General features: G+C 41.4%; 1 pseudogene; it reads left to right on the top strand.

Annotated features, from left to right (window-relative positions):
* Positions 1-6,576: 6,576 nt before the first annotated feature.
* LOC103223319 (bridging integrator 2 pseudogene) lies at positions 6,577-7,908 on the top strand (annotated as a pseudogene).
* Positions 7,909-18,011: the final 10,103 nt, after the last annotated feature.

Genomic DNA, 18,011 nt, shown 5'->3' with positions numbered 1-18,011 from the left:
GTTTTCTACTTGCATTCCTCTTTTATTCAAAGAAAAAAATAAAAGTTATGAATTAACGCAGTGTTATGAAAGGTGTAATCATGGCATAAAATTTTCTGGGGGATGGTTATAGAGTTTTACATAAGCACACGTGTGTTTAAAGCTTGAATTACACATTACAGCTCAAGACGAAATATGTGCTCTTCACATCTCAGTAATAGATGTTTGGTAGTTTTGATATAGTTTGGTGGGTTTTAGGTTAGGGAGAGATAAACATTCTTTTTCTGATTCAGGTGATTCAAGTCCTGCCTATAAAAATATCATTTATTTTGGCTAGGGTATTTTGTTTGCTGACAACAGGTCTTTAGAAGGCAAAAAGAACCAGCTCACTGACTGGGGGCTCTTAAGATATTTCTGGTCTGGATTACTTGGAATCAGGGGTCTCAGAAGTCACAGACCTCCAAAAAGAAAAAGAGAGAGAAAGAGAGAGAGACAGAAAGAGAGACAGAGAGAGAGAGAGAGTCTGTAGGTGAACTTAGGCTAGTGAAATACCCAGCAACTCTGAGTGTCTTGTGACTTTTCACCCTCTTGGTGCAAATTGATCAGAGTTGTGAGGATGGGCTGCCCCTGTCCAGAATGTCAAGAACAAAGTTATCTGTCCACGTGAGGAGTAAAATGTAAAATGGAGCCCTGAATCCCAACAAATGATTCATCTGTCTGCACAAGTCAATGAGCTTGCCTTCGTGTCTTCCTCCCAAGCTTAACCCATAACTTCTGGGACTGGATCCTGGGGAAAACATGGTTCTCCTCTGTCATCCTAACTCTAGGTAAACATAGACACAGGCAGTGCTAATGTCTACAATGCAAAAACTGGTTTTAGTAAATCCTCACTTAAAGTGCTATTTGTAGTCTTTCTTTGATTAATAACTGCTCCCTGAGGACGGTATATCTTAGGGAGAATTAACACTCTGTCAAATTCTTCAGTTGGCTAGATACTGAGAGTAAGTAGAAAACAGAGTCCCTTCTCACAAATGAAATTCAAGTCCTATTTCTTACTGGAAAGCAAGAATGAGTGGAGATAATCCAACATTTCAAATGACTATCATTGATAACTGGAGGTAAGCATGACCGTGCTTCAAAATGTATTCCCAGAGTTCTACTTTTAGCTTCAGTTTAGATTTTAGTCCTGCCATATGATATTATGATCATGAAGTAATGAGTTATTTTATTTTAAAGAACTCTTGAATGGTCCAAGATTCTCTAGTGATGTTGAGTTTTTTCACCCCAGGATTTGGCCATGAAGCAAAGCAAAGTTACCTCTATTTTCTCATTTGCTTCCATCCAGGAGCCATTGCTAGTGATCATATGAGAACAAAGACCCTTGATATGTAATAATCGTTAAATGCCAAGATTCTGGCTGCCATTGCCAGTGCCTTGTTGGAGTCTTTGAACTTAGCTTCTGGGTCAAAGCATCTAGAAAGCAGTTTGATTAATATATGCATTAAAAATGCATGCCCATGTTGCAAAATAAAGTGGAAAAATAAATAGCAGTTTCTCTGGCTGGCTTTGGTGGTGTATTGCTTTGGATAGAATTCCAAATGGAAATTCAGATGGCTCTTAAAACAAGATAGTGAGCATTTAGATCCCTGAGCTGAGGCTGCAGATAAAATTTGAGGCAGAATACAGAAGAGAGGGATAGTGGTCTGCAGTTGGACTGTTTCCAGTCTCTCAGCTGGCAGTGTCAAGTGGTTCTCTAGCTCACTCTGTGGAGCTCAGTGTTCTTCACTCATCATAGGGCAACCTGAAAAAATGGGACTTGTATAACTGTCTGCCCTATTTCTTTTCTTAAAAATGCTTTAGAAACTGTAAAGTTCTCTACAAATATAAGGTATTGTTCTGCCAACTGCATAGGGTTTAATAGTATCCTCCCAAACTCACATTCACTTGGAACCTCAGAATGTGATCTTATTCTGAAATAGGGTCTTTGTGTATGTAATTAGTTAAGATGAAGTCATACTGGATAGGGTGGGTCCTAAGTCCAATGTCTGATGTTCTCGTAAGAGAAGAGGACTCTCATATACAGAGATGCATAGGAAAGAAGGTCATGTGATGAGGAGAGCAGAGATGGAACAGTGCAGCCACAACCTAAAGAATACCAAGGACTCTGGCAATGACCAGAAGCTAGGAAAGGCATGGAGCAGAGGCATTCCCAGTAGATGACAGCAACAAGCCTCAGTTGTGACAACCAAAAAAGGCTTCTCTCAGAGTCTTCAGAGAAAAACAATCCTACTGACACCTTGATTTCAGACTTCTGGCCTCCAGAACTGTGAGAGAATAAATTTCTGCTACTTTAAGCCACTGGATTGGTGATAATTTGTTAAGGCAGTGCCAGGAATTCTCTTACCTCTTTTGGAAGATAACTACTTTGTGTCCCACACTATGCTAAAACCAATATGAAGAATACAAAAGTTGATCAAGATGTATCCAAGGATGGGCAGGAGGTTTTTATGTCTGGTTTTGTTTGTTTTTTTTTTTTTGGCCTGATCATGGACATTTTTGACCAGCTTGTCTTATTTGGTTAGAATAGGCAAATGGGTTTCTAGAAGAAAAACTGGGTTGTTATGGATTAAGGTGATGGATGGATTATATATGTCAGGAGTCTACTTTAGTTGCAAGTAAGCCCCCAAAATCAAATTCAAGTGAAATTTAACAGATATCATTAGGTCTCTTTCTCCACATCTCAACTTTCTTTCTCTTTTTCTGCTGACTTCAACTTCTCTTGTTGCAGATGGCTTCTCCATGGAAGCTTCCTTCCAGGGAGCCACAAGGAGCACAGATGCAGACAAGTCCAGTTTATTTTGTCCTCACTGGCACATCTTACAGCAGTGGTTCCTAACTAGAGTTAATTTTGCACCCTACCGCCATGGAAATTTGGCAATGTCTAGAAATATTTTTGGTTGTCACAACTGGGACTTGTTGCTGGCATCTATTGGGAATGCTGCTGAACATCCTAGAATGTACAAGATAGCTCCCATAACAGACAGTTATCCAGAACAAAATGTCAAGAGGGCCAATACTGGGAACCCTGTCTTAGAACATCTTTCCTGAAAGTGCTGGTGGAGATGTTTCAAGAGGACTCCGATCTGCCAAGTTTTGGTCATGTGCCCAACCTTTAGCCAATCAAAGTGGCCAGAATAACAACCACTGGCCATATCATTGACCAGGTGTGGGGCCAAGCGATCAACCCCTCAAGACCCTGTAGACGATGGGTTTTCTCCAAAGGGAAGAACACTTGGGAGGAGATGTGTGCTCGCTACAAATTTGGTTTAAGGACAGGTGGAGCAGCTCAGACTCTTTTGACTAAATATTACTTATTACCTAAAGGAAGTGAGGCAATCTTGATCATAGACTCACCTCCAAAGCAGCACTCTGAGGGCTCTATTATGTCTTCAGTAAATGTTTATTGGAAGTCTTGTCTGCGCCAGGTTCCGGGGCCAGGAAGGTGAACTTCACTGTCATAGCTGAAGCTTGCAAGCTATAGAGCAGTGGAGGTGGGGGATATGGGGATATAAGCAAACACCCACACAAAACTGCTGAGAAAGAGAAGAGTCCACAAGAGAGAGTAATAAGAATGATGTATTTTGGGTAAATGGGAAACATCATAAGGCATAAGTAAGAGCAAAGGTGATAACTGTGGGTTTGTGCAGAAATGTCAGCTAGTGGCTACTGGTTGGGACTAAGGCTGTCTGTCCCTAACCTAGACAGATCCATTTTAAATAGTCATTGGTTTTGGAAAGCAGAGAGTTGGTTTATTTTTGTCTCTCTAATCTGATTCTGAGAAGACCATGAAAGAAAACAGAGAACGCAAAATACCTAAATTGTTCTAATTTAATAGATGCTTAAAGGAAGACAGACTATTAAAAGTGCCTGAGGAAGTCTCGCCTAAAAACTGCAGCATGTGTCTGCAATAAGGTTTCAGAGCCCTGTCCCTGCACACACAGCTGTCTCTTCATAGGAGCACTAATGGGAGAGAGTGGATTTAACTGTGTGATGCTGTTGACCTTGGCCAGAGAATGCCAATATTAGTTAGGAACAGGTCAGAGAGGGAACACGACTTAAAAAAAATTACAAGTTTCCCATTTAAAGTACATAATTCAATGGTTTTTAGTATATTCACAGATACATGCAATGATCATCACAATCAATCTTTAGATAATTTTCAACACCCACTATTGGCAGTAGCTCTTCTTTTTCCCCAACTCCCCAGCATTAGGTGACACCAATCTGCTTTCTGTCTCTAGGATTTGCCTGTTCCAGACATATACAGATTGAGTCACATAACATGTGGCCTTTTGTGTCACATATTATGTGTCTTACCAGTCATATAGTATCTGACTTCTTTCACTCAGCATGTGTTTTCAAGATCCATCCACACTGTAGTATATATCAGTACGTCATTCCTTTTTATGGCTGAATAATATTCCATTATAGAGATGTACCACATTGTACTCATCCATTCATCAGTCAGGGACATTTGGGTTGTTTCCAGCAATGATTTTTATTAGTTTTATGTGCCAGGTGAGCAAGGGAAGTGATGAGGCCAAATCCGTCCCATGGTTGAGCTACCTGTAAACCACTCTGGCCATATGCTAGGCAGGGGAGAGACTTCTTTCACTTGATGGTGGCTCAGGGCTTGTTTGTACATTTCAATTGTCAGAAATGTCCCCTGCCCTTCTTCCATGGACATCTGGATTTGGTTATGCCAATTACTCAGCACCTTCTGCAACATCATTAGTTCCCGTGTTGTCCTTTCTTCTGACGCTGTAGATTTATCATCGTCAGTGGTTTTGGCTCCACCAGCCTCAAACAGTATCTCTTCAAGTGCTAGATAACCTCTGCAGCAGTGCAGAGATTTGCAGCACAATCTTGTATAATAAACTCCTATGTAGTTGCCTCATTTTGCATTTAAAAACCTTTGATATTCAACAGTGTCATTCAGTGTTAATGATTCCTATAGGCATCATACCTTACGATTTGAAAAATCACTTTGACATATTAACCCATTTAATTTTCATTTCTGTGCTGAGAGGTAAGAAGTTGAACATTACTGTCCTCACTTGGCAGAAAAGTTGAGACTCAGAAGCCTCGAGGAAGCCATAGCATTGGCTCCAGAATCCAGGTTTCCTGACAGATCCTCCATTCCTCTTTCCTAAGGGACCACACTGATTTCCACGGTGCCATGCAAACCACAGCAAAATGTGGCCAAATTGGTGTGCAAAAGACAACACCTGTGCGTGTGTGTCAGGGTCCTGAATCCTTTCACTATCCCAGTGGAGGGACACTGAAGCCTTATTCTTATTTGGAGATAGTACTGGTGTCTTTGTTCCTGCCTGCTTTTCCTCACACAGATATATTGAAAATGCCACTTAGCCTAAACCAGGGAGTTGAATGGGTTTTCACAATCTCAGTGACTAGCTAATTGTAGCTGCTGGGCACATGCTCTTATTTCTGTTGACGTACTGTAGGAGTGCCAGGACTGGAAAGTGTTGTCTGTGGGAAAGAGAGAGACACCAGCAAGAGGGGAGACAAGTGGGCTCAAGGTAGCGGAGGGAGGGTTTTGTTCTTGGTAGTGTTTTTTTGTTTAACTATTGTGAAGTGGTAAAATTGTTTCTGATTTTCCATTTAACTGCTGTTGGAAAACCAGGAGAGCATGCATAGCATCAATACATGTTGGTCTTTAATTCTCATTTTGACCTTTTGTTTTAACTCTTTTTTCTTGTAAGCTACTGTTAAATATGCAAACCAATTAACCTATCTTTCATCTCTTTCGTTTATCCTCCCAGCTTCCAAAATAACAGATGGTAAAATTGTACCTATTTTCCTATCCTCCTCACAAAAGACATAAAAATCACAAAAATTATACAGTCACCACTCAGCAACTGAAATACCAAGATGTCAGGATGATCCATCCACAGACACAATAATAGCCGGTGTTTGACATAAGTTTGTCCTGCCCAGTAAATTCCATGTCAGTAAGATTATGCCCTATTGTTAGTTTCTGCATCCTCAGGCAGGGCCCACCCAGCGTGGGGACTTCACAGAGCAGGCATTCCATAAATACTTGCGGGATGAGTGAATCAGTGCACGTAGTAGGCTCAACAAACATTTGATTGATTCCATCCACTTCTCTCTGGTTTAAAATAGTTTTATCACCAGGCGCAGTGGCTCAAGCCTGTAATTCCAGCACTTTGGGTGGCTGAAGCAGGTGAATTACATGAGTTCGAGGCCAGCCTGGGTAACGTGGCGAAACCCCATCTCTACAAAAAATACAAAAATTAGTTTTCCATGGTCCTCACAGCCTGGTCAGCCAGTTGCTCCTCGTAGTCTTCCCAAAGGAGATCATTATTCCCTACAATGGCCTTCAGCTCCTCATGACCATCCCACTTGCTGCTGTAGATCTCCCATAGGGTTTCTGACACTCTTTTTGAACTTTCATGCATCACTTTAGCTGCACTAAGAAGGTTCCCAAGGTCCTTGTATAGCTTGTGGTCTTCTGCCTGTTGTTGGTAGAAGTTGTTAGTGCTTTGTTCAAATCGTTCACCTTTGGTTTACTACTTGGCCTAGTTCAGTGATATTAAGGAGAGAATTGCCAAGCGGGGTTGAAAACTCATGGATTATGATGGTGCCTGACATCACCTGGACTCAGTGCAGAATGCCAAGAAGAAAGATGAGGCCAAGACTTCCAAGACAGAGGAAGAGTTCAACAAAGCCCAGACTGTGTTTGAAGAGCTGAACTAAGAACTACTAGAGGAGCTGCCTATTCTTTATAATAGTCATATTGGCTGCTACGTGACCATCTTCCAAAACATTTCCAACTTGAGGGATATCTTCTACAGGGAAATGAGCAAGCTGAACCACAATCTCTAGGAGGTGATGAGCAAACTGGAGAAGCAACATTCCAATAAAGTATTTGTGGTAAAGGGACTATCAAGCAGCAGCAGGCGCTCTTTAGTCATTTCTCCCCCGGTTCAAACATCTGTGGTCTCCAGTCCTCTTACCTCACCTACTAGTCCCTCTACACTTTCCTTGAAGAGTGAGAGTGAATCTGTCTCAACAACTGAAGATCTGGCACCTGATGCAGCCCAGGGGGAAGATAATTCTGAGATCAAGGAGCCCTTAGAAGATGAAGAAATAGAAAAGGAAGAATCTGAAGCAAGCTCCTCTGAGGAAGAAGAGCCTCTACTAGCCTGCAATAGCCCCACCCAGGCCCAGCCCTCGCCTACCATTGAGAGTGGCAAGTCCCAGGAGGAAGTTCTCCTTAGCTCCCCAGCTCCATCACCAGGCAGAGCCCTGAGCCCTTCAGGGCAGCCTTCATCATCTGCTGCAGAAGTAGTCCTTTGAACTTGCATCACAAGTGAAGGATCTGAACAACCAAAGAAGACAGCCTCTCTCCAGATGACCTCAGCACCCCCTAGTAGGCCTCCTCCACCCCGAGAAACTCCAAGCCCCAGGCCCTACTCAAGGAACATACCCTCCAGCCCTCCAGCCTCTGGAGGGGGTTCACCCACCAGCCCTAGGGTCTCCTTGGGGACTGAGACTCCAAGTCCTAGGACCTCCCTAGAGGTCTCTCCTAATCCAGAACCACCAGAGAAACCAGTAAGAACTCCTGAGGCCAAAGAAAATGAAAACATCCACAATCAGAACCCCAAAGAACTTTGCACTTTTACCACCTTAATGACATCTCAGATTGCTTCAGAATCTGGAGAGGCAAAGAAGATGGAAGACAAGGAAGAGGATAATAAGCTTGTCTTAGCTGACTCCTCAGAGGGCCAAGACCAGTTTAAAGTCTCCATGGTACCAGACAAGAGCAACTTCACAGCACCTGAACCTCAAGAAGAGGTACCTGCAAGTGAAAATGCACAACTCTGAAGAGAAACTGCCAAGACTCCTCTTACCCCACACCTCCCCAAAGAGGCTCTTCAACCAGAGGGTATAGGTCAGAGGGATATAAGAGCCAGCAACCATCCCTGGGTTCTCAGTAGGAATGCTGGTGCTCTCTAAAGACCTGGCATTAATGGAGGTGGAGAAGCAGCCTTATGGGAGAGATGGAGGGAGGCAGGCTGGGGAGAAGAGAACACTAGACTCAGGGAATATTTAATTCAGGTTTTAGCATTACTAGAATAAGACGTTATACATTAACTAAAGTGGAACTATAATCACTATAAAAAGCAAAAGCATCTATAGACAGACACTTGTCTATACAGAGACATAATCACACATACTAAGAGATAGTGAACAAATCTGTCTTTGACTTACAACCCATTTTGCAAGACTTAAAGCCAGGAGAACACATTTTCAGATTGCTAAATAAAGTCTGATTCTGTCAAAAAAAAAAAAAATACAAAAATTAGCTGGGTGTGGTGGCAGGCACCTATAGTTCCAGCTACTTGGGAGGCTGAGGTGGGAGGATCACTTGAGCCTGGGAGGTTGAGGCTGCAGTGGGATGGAGCGTTGCACTCTAGCCTGCATGACAGAGAGACCCTGTCTCAAAAAAACAAAAATAAAATAAAATAGTTTTTTTCTCCTTATTGAAATAGAACCCCCCCCCACCCCACAACTCTTGGCTATAAAAAATGTCAAAAAATATGCATCTATTGGAGCAAGTATAACTAGTATGTCAGATAGGATCAGACGTGACCCCATTCTTGCTCTGACCTCATACCATTTCTCTAAACTTTACTTGGTGTGAGGGTGAGGGGCCCTTACATGAAAACTCTGGAAAGCCCTATTATGTTTCTTCTTATCCTTAGGTAACAGCTCATGAAGTAGAGGAGAGCAAACAAACCAAAACAGGTAATTGTTTTAAAGTCTTCCACAGAAAATTTCTGCAGAATTATTTCAGGATAAATCCAAAGTAAGGTACTTTTGCTTAACAGATTTTGGTCTATGTCCTAAAATTACATTGCCCAAGAAGAAGACCAAGCCAGGTGAGTTGGAATAAACCTGGAATAGGCTAAGCTCTTTGTTTTCCCAAATGGCAGGAGAGTGCATTTGATTTAGAATATGGTAGAAGCCATGAAGGCAAGAATCCAAGAATGGTCCTGATTCATGGCATAGTCAGTCCATACTAGGTTTCCCGTGAGGTAAACCGTACCACAGGAATGGGCCAGTGACAGATAAGGAGTCAGAGGCTTGGACCCAGCCTAGGAATCTAGTCCAAATGATAGTGCTTTCCAAATGAGAGTGTCCTAACCAGCAGGGTAAAAGTGGGTTTGACCAGTGCGGAGGTCCCCAGGATCTGATCCAGCAAGTAGGATATAAAATAGGAGTCTCCAGACATGGACCACACTTGAAATCAGGAAGATAGCTGTATCATGCTTCTGAATATTCTATTGCATCTAGGGGAAAGGTCCAGCTCACATAGCATGGTATAAATTAGAGCAAGTTGAGTCTCAGGATCCCAGGCAGGTGAGCTCATAGAGGGTTTAAGTCCAGGTGCTGGAAAGTGGGGAAATAATTTGAAAGCCTTGAGGGAGTTAGGGATTAGGTAGATGTAGACAGTTTTAGAGTGGAAGGGGGTTGTATTTCTGGAAGTATGTAGAGGTCCAAGTTCACCGCATGTATATTGTGTGTAAGATGGCAAGACTAATTCCAGACCACATCTGGGGATAGGGATGCCTCTACTGAACTTTCTGGAGATTTCCTGGCTCCCAGAGTGCAGGTTGGTTGTGTTGAAAAGTAACTGGGGAGACCAGGGCTGGTAAACCATTTCTTGGCCCTGTTTCAGAAATGGAGCTGTCAAAATGCAGCCCCTAAGGTGAACATTTGCAAAAGATTCTGGATTCTTCTCAAAAAGCTAGATTACTTGTACAGGGCTTTTAGCCTACAAGTGAGGCTAAGCTATATTTTAGTCTTTGTATTGAAATGCAAAGTAGGGAAGAAATATTTTTATTGTGATAAATATAATAGCTAGTCAGTAATCAAATAGGTCATAAATGAGAATTGTTAAAAAAAACACACACACACCTTAAACATTATCTTTTAACTTGAAATCTGTACATGTATATTTATTCACCCATTTGCCAATGTGGGTCTAAGGTCTTTTCATTGAGCATGAATTGGCTAATCATGGCTCTGCATCATTTTCATGTGTAAACTAACCCCATATTGTTTTCTCTATGATTCCCAGTTTCATCTTTAAAGTACATTGAGGATTTAAAGCCTCCTGCAAAAACAAAAACAAAACGTGAGTGTAGAACTCTTCTAGATTTCTTTTATAGTTGCCTTCCCCACACCTCATTCATTTAAACATTTACCAAATTTATTTTTCCTTCCTGAATATTCAACTTATATTTTTATTAACATAATTACTACTTTTTCACACCCATATTTTGTCAGTTTGAGTAATATTCAATCAAATTATATAATTATGATGAAGGGAACTAGCAAAACCAGGTGTGGGAGCAAACCCAGCTGAATCTTTAGTGAAAATACAACTCCACAGGTGGGAACAGAAGTACTAGGTTGTGTTCAGAAGCACGGCCTCCTGATCTGGAGAATTCAGCCTCCTACAAGTGTCAGTCAGCATTTGTTACAGAGGGAATGGAGAGTGGTTGTTAATTTTGTGAACTGGTTCAGTGGAGGTGTATTAAGAGAGTTCCAGCTGTACTGCTTAATAGGAGAAAGTACAATTAGCTGAAATTTTTGCTAATGTATATCCAAATCTAAATTTAATTTTGGGTACATATTATAATATAAAATTAATCTATCTTATAATGATAGTCAACATGTAATGAGTGGTTTCTATTATTATAGCCTGAGCTAAATGCTTTACATGCAAACTTATGGATGTGATAATGCTATCCCCATTTTTATTAATCTGTTCTAATGCTGCTGATAATGACATACCTGAGACTGGGCAATTTACAAAAGAAAGAGATTTAATGGACTTACAGTTCCATATAGCTGGGGAGGTCTCACAATCATGGCGGAAGGTGAAAGGCACATGTCACGTGGTGGCAGACAAGAGAAGAAGAGCTTTTGCAGGGAAACTCCCCTTTTTAAAACCGTCAGATTTCTTGAGACTTCACTATCATGAGAATAGCATGGGAAAGATCTGCCTCCCTGATTCAATTACCTCCCACCAAGTTCCTCTTAAAACACATGGGAATTGTGGGAGTTAAAATTCAAGATGAGATTTGGGTAGGGACACAGTCAAACCATATCACCATTTCACAAGTGAACACACTGAGGCATACAGAGGCTATTTCCCTTGCTTGAGGTCACACGTTCAGTGTGCCCATGCTCTTAACCCACATCTATTTGGTGCCTGAATTCATACTCCTAATCATGACACCATGCTGCTTCATGTTACAGCAATAAATGCAAAGGGAGCTGATAGGAAGAAGCTGCCAAACAATGAAGTAGGTAGGATTCCTTAAAACACTTTTTAGTAATTCCTTTTAAAGTTCAAGGTGATTGTTGAATCAATTAAGCTTTCTGGTTCTCAGAAACCTGGATTACACTTCAGGGAGACTTCATTGCCCTTAAAGAGGTATGACTGCCTAATATGTAGTTAGATATGAGGAAGCAACCCAGGTCACTGCAACAACTCAACATTCATTAAGCAGTTGACTATTGAAAGTGTGAAAATAAAAAGGATGTGGCTATTTCCAGAAGGAACATGCAGTCTCCCTACTCATGAGAATAGGATTTGTGGTCCATTTGGAGAGACAGGATTGTTCACTTGATGATAAACCATGGAGGGCAAAGTCCTCAATGAGTGATGCAGACAAGAAGCTCCAGGAATGGGTAGGTTAAGGCCAGGAATGTGGTCAAGATGCTTAATGAAAGGCTTGGGGCTTCATGTGGGCCTTGAAGAGGGGCAACTGGTCAAGGTGGGGGACATTCTGAGTAGGAGAATCAGAATGAATATAATTCCTGGGGTAGGAATATGCATCTGGGGCTCTTGCGTGCTTGCAAAAGGGGTCTTATCAAGGAGTGGAGAGAGACAGGTAGTATAGCACTAGCTTGTGGAAGAACTGGACTATCAGGCTAAGGAATGGGAATATCTTTCAGGCAATAAAGAATTACTTACATCAGGATCTGTGGTATTGTGTGATCTTATTTGACTTCTAATAAGAAAGAAAAGACCTCCAGTCAACACAGTTGTTTGGTGGCAAGTCAAAATGTTTTGAACATTGCAGATGATGCTTCTTTTTCTCCTTCTCCTCCTCTTCTTCTTTCTCCTCTTCCCCACCTTCTCCTCCTTCTCCTGCTGCCCCTGCTCCTTCTCCTTCTCCTTCTCCTTCTCCTTCTATTTTCTGTTTTTTGCTCTGTTCTAAGGCCCAGGGTCACTCTGTTGCCCAGTCTGGAGTGCGGTGGCACAATCACTGCAACCTCCCAGGTTCAAGTGATTCTCCTTCCCTCAGCCTCCAAGTACTGGGATTACAGGTGCCCACCACCACATCTGGCTAATTTTTGTATTTTTAATAGAGACGGGGTTTCACCATGCTGGTCAGGCTGGTCTCAAGCTCCTGATCTCAGGCCATCCACCCATCTTGGCCTCCCAAAGTGCTGGGGTTATAAGCATGAGCTACCATGCCCAGTCCCCCTCATCTTCTTTATCTCCAGCACTTACACCTTTCTGGGAGGTTTTCCAGCCAGGGGATATGCTGTTCCCCCAGTGCCAGCCTTGGGCAGGATGAAAGTACCTAGGAGTGATGTCCTGGGAGTAGCTCTCAGCCAATGGAGGTTGGCAGGTGCCTGGACAAATACCCCAACCTCCTCACCCCTCAGTGGAAGCAACTCTGCATTGTGGATTCTCCACTGTCTCCAAATGTTCCCTAGAGAACTGAACCCTAGTTGCCAACAACAGGACTTGCTTGGTAACACAGCCTTTATTCACTGCCTTTCCTTCCCACTCCTCTACGGAGATTTCCTGGGATCACCTCCCAATGAAACTATTTACACTTTAATCTTTGTCTCAGGGTCTGCTTCTGGGAGAATCCAAATTAAGATAGTTATTTTTTAAAAATAGCAGACTCTTTTTTAACCAGCCTGCCACCAAACCTTTAAAAAACCCAAACGGCGAATTTGGCCTCTGGAAGCAGCATGAGTACGTGAAGGCATGTGTAGCATTTTTTTTCTTTTTTCTTTTCTTTTCTTTTCTTTTTTTTTTTTTGAGACAGAGTCGCGCTCTCTCTCCCAGACTGGAGTGCAGTGGCGCGGTCTTGGCTCACTGCAAGCTCCGCCTCCTGGGTTCACGCCATTCTCCTGCCTCAGCCTCCCGAGTAGCTGGGACTACAGGCGCCCGCCACCATGCCCGGCTAATATTTTTTTGTATTTTTCGTAGAGACGGGGTTTCACTGTATTAGCCAGGATGGTTTTGATCAGGCATGTGTAGCATTTTTATCTTCTCTGCCTATATATAACTTCTGACATGTACAAGTTAGGTTTAGCACCATATCCGAGTGAATTATGCTTGACATTCGGCTAAGGAAGAAAAAGAAGAGAAATGACAGTAAATAAGTATGGACCACAGAGCTGGCACAGAATCAGGCACTTTTCACATATAATAATCTCATTTAAATCTTATAACCTTACAACATGGATGGAACTGGAGGTCATTATGTTAAGTGAAATAAGCCAGGCACAGAAAGGCAAATATTGGGTGTTCTCATTTATTTTGGGGATACAAAAATCAAAACAATTGAACTCATTGACATAGAGAGTTGAAGGATAGTTACCAGAGGCTAGGTAGGGTAGAGGGAGGGCTGGGGGAGGTGGGAATGGTTAATAGGTACCCCCCAAAAAAATAGTTAGAAAGAATGGATAACACCTACTATTTGAGAGGACAATAGGGTGACTGTAGTCAATAATAGTTGCATATTTTAAAATAACTTAGAGTGTAATTGGATTGTTTGTTACTCAAAGGATATATGCTTGAGGAGACAGATACCTCATTCTCCATGATGTTATTATTTCACATTGCATGCCTATATAAAAAAAAACTCATGTACCCCATAAATATTTATACCTACTATGTACCCGCAAAAATTAAAAATAAAAATTTCATAACTTCTGAAGTAGAAGTTATTGCCTTATTTTTCAGCTGAAGATATTATTATACTATGAAGCCATGGAGGGTGAGGATAGTATTTTACCTGCCATTTTATCCAGTTTTCAGCACAGGGCAAATAGTTAAACCCAAAGAAACATTTATTTGGTAAATGAACAAATAATATGTTAAGTAGCTTGTTTAAGATCACAGAACCAGTTATTTGCAGAGCTGGGATTGCACTACCTTGTGATACTCAAGGAAAAGTAACCTTCTATTGATTGTCCCAGGCAACACTACAACACTTTGGTAAATACAACGACTACAGACAAATTTCTTTTTGGTGTGTCCAGAAGAAATAAACAGAGGCTTTCTATTCTTTTCCCTATATATTATGTAATTTATAGGCAATTGAACAGAATGATAGTTGCATATGTATTTTTATTTCAATGACAATTTGGTGTGACTTTTTGATTTAGCAAATATTATATCTTCGTGAAAGATGTAGGCTCTAAGGGGGAAAAGCTCCAAGTTTAGAAATATGAGGAAGAACTTACTCATCACAAAGATTTCTGGCACAAAACGGACCTAATGATTTTCCTACTTTATGGCTCATGCCACTTGGGTGTGTGAGAAGCTATAGTCTGTCCCTCATGAGTGGCTCTTCTTTGCACATCATCTACCTCTCAGACTGTTGATATTAATCAAAACAAAAAGGACTAACTCTTGGATGATGGAATTTTGGGAACTTGTGGTAGATAACAGGAGTGATAGATGTCCCAAGTGGAAGCAGAGGCCAGATAACAAGAGGGAAGAAGAGTTATGCCATAGAGTGGATATGCAGAAGAACAAGTGTAATTCCTAAATCCATCATAACCAGCACATTTTTGTAACTGGAAACAAATGCACTTCTAATATGAACATGTTTCAGTTCACAGGGTAGTACATATATGAAGTGAGCTGTGAAGTCTGATATTTGTTGCATAATGAGCTTATACTGCATGCCTGATACCCTGAAAGTTTTAAACATGCCAGCAGAGTTCATGATTTCTTGACTTGGTAACTTTTTCCCTCATATCCAAATGGGATTCCCTCCAACTCCGAAGTTGTTGAATGGAACTGTAAGAATTTAAACTTGTGAGCCCAAGGCTCAGCATGGAATACTCTATTTGGACTGGTTTATTCTTTTTGCTCAATGTGAGAAAAGTGTACAAGTTACTGATTGGATAGCATGATGATCCAGATTGTCTAGGGCAAGAAAGGCTGGATCAGAGAAAAAGACATCCTTTCTACAGTACGGGTTGGTCACCAGGCCCTTCCCTATCGGTGTGTTTTAGATCCTTTGTGTTTCTGCTCTGGACAGTGTTTTTCTACCTTATGCTTCTGTTTACTTATTTGCTTCTTTTGCTTTGTAATGGGAATAAAAATTGTCTATACAGCTGACTGTCTTCATCAATATAACTTTACAATTGAACGCAGTTCTTCCCCAGGAAGATACAAATTGCAAATAATATTATTGCTTGTTCCAGTAACTTCCCCAAAGATCCATGAACTCTTCTATAGAATGCATCTGGATTAAGATTTTCTGGATAGAATGCATCTGATTAAGATTTTCTGGATTAAGAAAATGTGGCACATATACACCATGGAATACTATGCAGCCATAAAAAAGGATGAGTTCGTAGGGACATGGATGCAGCTGGAAACCATCATTCTGAGCAAACTATCACAAGAACAGAAAACCAAACACTGCATATTCTCACTCATAGGTGGGAATTGAACAATGAGATCACTTGGACTCTGGAAGAGGAACATCACACACTGGGGCCTATTGTGGGGAGGGGGAAGTGGGGAGGGATGGCATTGGGAGTTATACCTGATGTAAATGACGAGTTGATGGGTGCTGACAAGTTGATGGGTGCAGCATACCAACATGGCACAAATATACATATGTAACAAACCTGCACATTATGCACATGTACCCTAGAACTTAAAGTATAAAAAAAAGAAAAAAAAAAGAATGCATCCTAAACCAGTTCATACCCAAGATTCTTTGAACACGTTCTCTTAAAATTCTCACCTAGCTGTCTGCAACAATCCTAAACTATTTTATCATAACCCTGCTCTCATCCTGATTAAGTTCCTCTCCATCATCAAAAGAACCCATCTTAAACCACACTTCGAAATGTCAATCAGTATCCTGACTTTGTTAATAAGACTTTGTAGACATTCTTTCTTAGTAGGTGAACAATACACTCAGCTTTGTCTTACCCACAGGTTGTTGTAGTGATATTTTGGGGAGCAAGCATTTGAATTTGACAATTGTGTACTGCATTCTCATTGTCTTTCTGCTTCAGTATTCTTTACTCTCTGCCCAATTCTATATTTCAAACCCCCAATTCCCAAAGTATAAGAGTTTGATAAATTTTGGTTAACTGCTGTCATACCTGTTGGACAAAGCTGAAGTACATGGCCTCTTTCTGGACTAATGGTCAGCTCAGGGATTCCTTGCCTTTGGGTGTGGTCTCTCCGCTAGACCAAAACATAGGTGGGCAGTAGGAATAATGTAGTAAAACACATGGCCATAGAAGTTAAAGGAATTGACTATGTCCACTTTCTTAAGTAAGAATCTATCTGCATCCATGTCCCTACAAAGGACACGAACTCATCCTTTTTTATGGCTGCATAGTATTCCATGGTGTATATGTGCCACATTTTCTTAATCCAATCTGTCACTGATGGACATTTGGGTTGATTCCAAGTCTTTGCTATTGTGAATAGTGCCGCAATAAACATACGTGTGCATGTGTCTTTATAGCAGCATAATTTATAATCCTTTGGGTATATACCCAGTAATGGGATGGCTGGGTCATATGGTACATCTAGTTCTAGATCCTTGAGGAATCGCCATACTATTTTCCATAATGGTTGAACTAGTTTACAATCCCACCAACAGTGTAAAAGTGTTCCTATTTCTCCACATCCTCTCCAGCACCTGTTGTTTCCTGACTTTTGAATGATCGCCATTCTAACTGGTGCATTCTTAGCAAACTATCACAAGAACAGAAAACCAAACACCGCATGTTCTCACTCATAGGTGGGAACTGAACAATGAGATCACTTGGACTCGGGAAGGGGAACATCACACACCGGGGCCTATCATGGGGAGGGGGGAGGGGGGAGGGATTGCATTGGGAGTTATACCTTATGTAAATGACGGGTTGATGGGTGTAGCACACCAACATGGCACAAGTATACATATGTAGCAAACCTGCACATTGTGCACATGTACCCTACAACTTGAAGTTTAATAATAATAAATAAATTTAAAAAAAAAAAAATGAGAGCAAGAAATACCCAATTAAATAGTAAATTGAAAACCACCTAAAAAAAAAAAAAAAAAAAAAAAAAAAAAAAGAATCTATGCACAGGAACTCTTAGAAGGGGGCTAAGGGCACAGCAGGCATTCTGAGAGTAAACTCTGGTGAAGTTACATAGGTGGAGAGCATTAATTAGGAGCTGAGAACAAGGATGTGGTACTGACTTCATAGTTTAAAGGTTGGGCCCTCTTTTTTTTTTTTTTGTCACTGATTTTGGATTCTTGTTTTCCTTGCAAGAACAAAGGTTCTCTAGAATCCTTCACCCACCAATGAAATAATCAGGCAGGAGAAAAACTTTAGATGGGAGTATTGTCATAAAAAATAAATATGGTTGCATGGAACTGCCTAAGATCTGAAACAAACTAAAATTAGGAAGACAGGGGCTAAAACGTTATTTTAAGAAACCCCCCCAACTACAGTCACTCCGTGGGCTGATTGGGGAGCAGGAAGCATGTCTGGTCACACCATCTTGGAATAAGAAGCCATGGCTGGCTGTATCAGATCCTCTGATGGCTCAAGTGGAGCTGAACTTGAACATGACTCCAGCACTGGGTGGGGGATGGGGGGTAGGGGGTGGGCGGCAGGTTCTGCCC

The sequence above is a fragment of the Chlorocebus sabaeus genome, chromosome 4 (genome assembly GCF_047675955.1).
Source record: "Chlorocebus sabaeus isolate Y175 chromosome 4, mChlSab1.0.hap1, whole genome shotgun sequence".
NCBI lineage: Eukaryota > Metazoa > Chordata > Mammalia > Primates > Cercopithecidae > Chlorocebus > Chlorocebus sabaeus.
The sequence above is the reverse complement of the archived record's forward strand: the minus strand, read 5'-3'. Positions and strand labels throughout refer to the sequence as shown.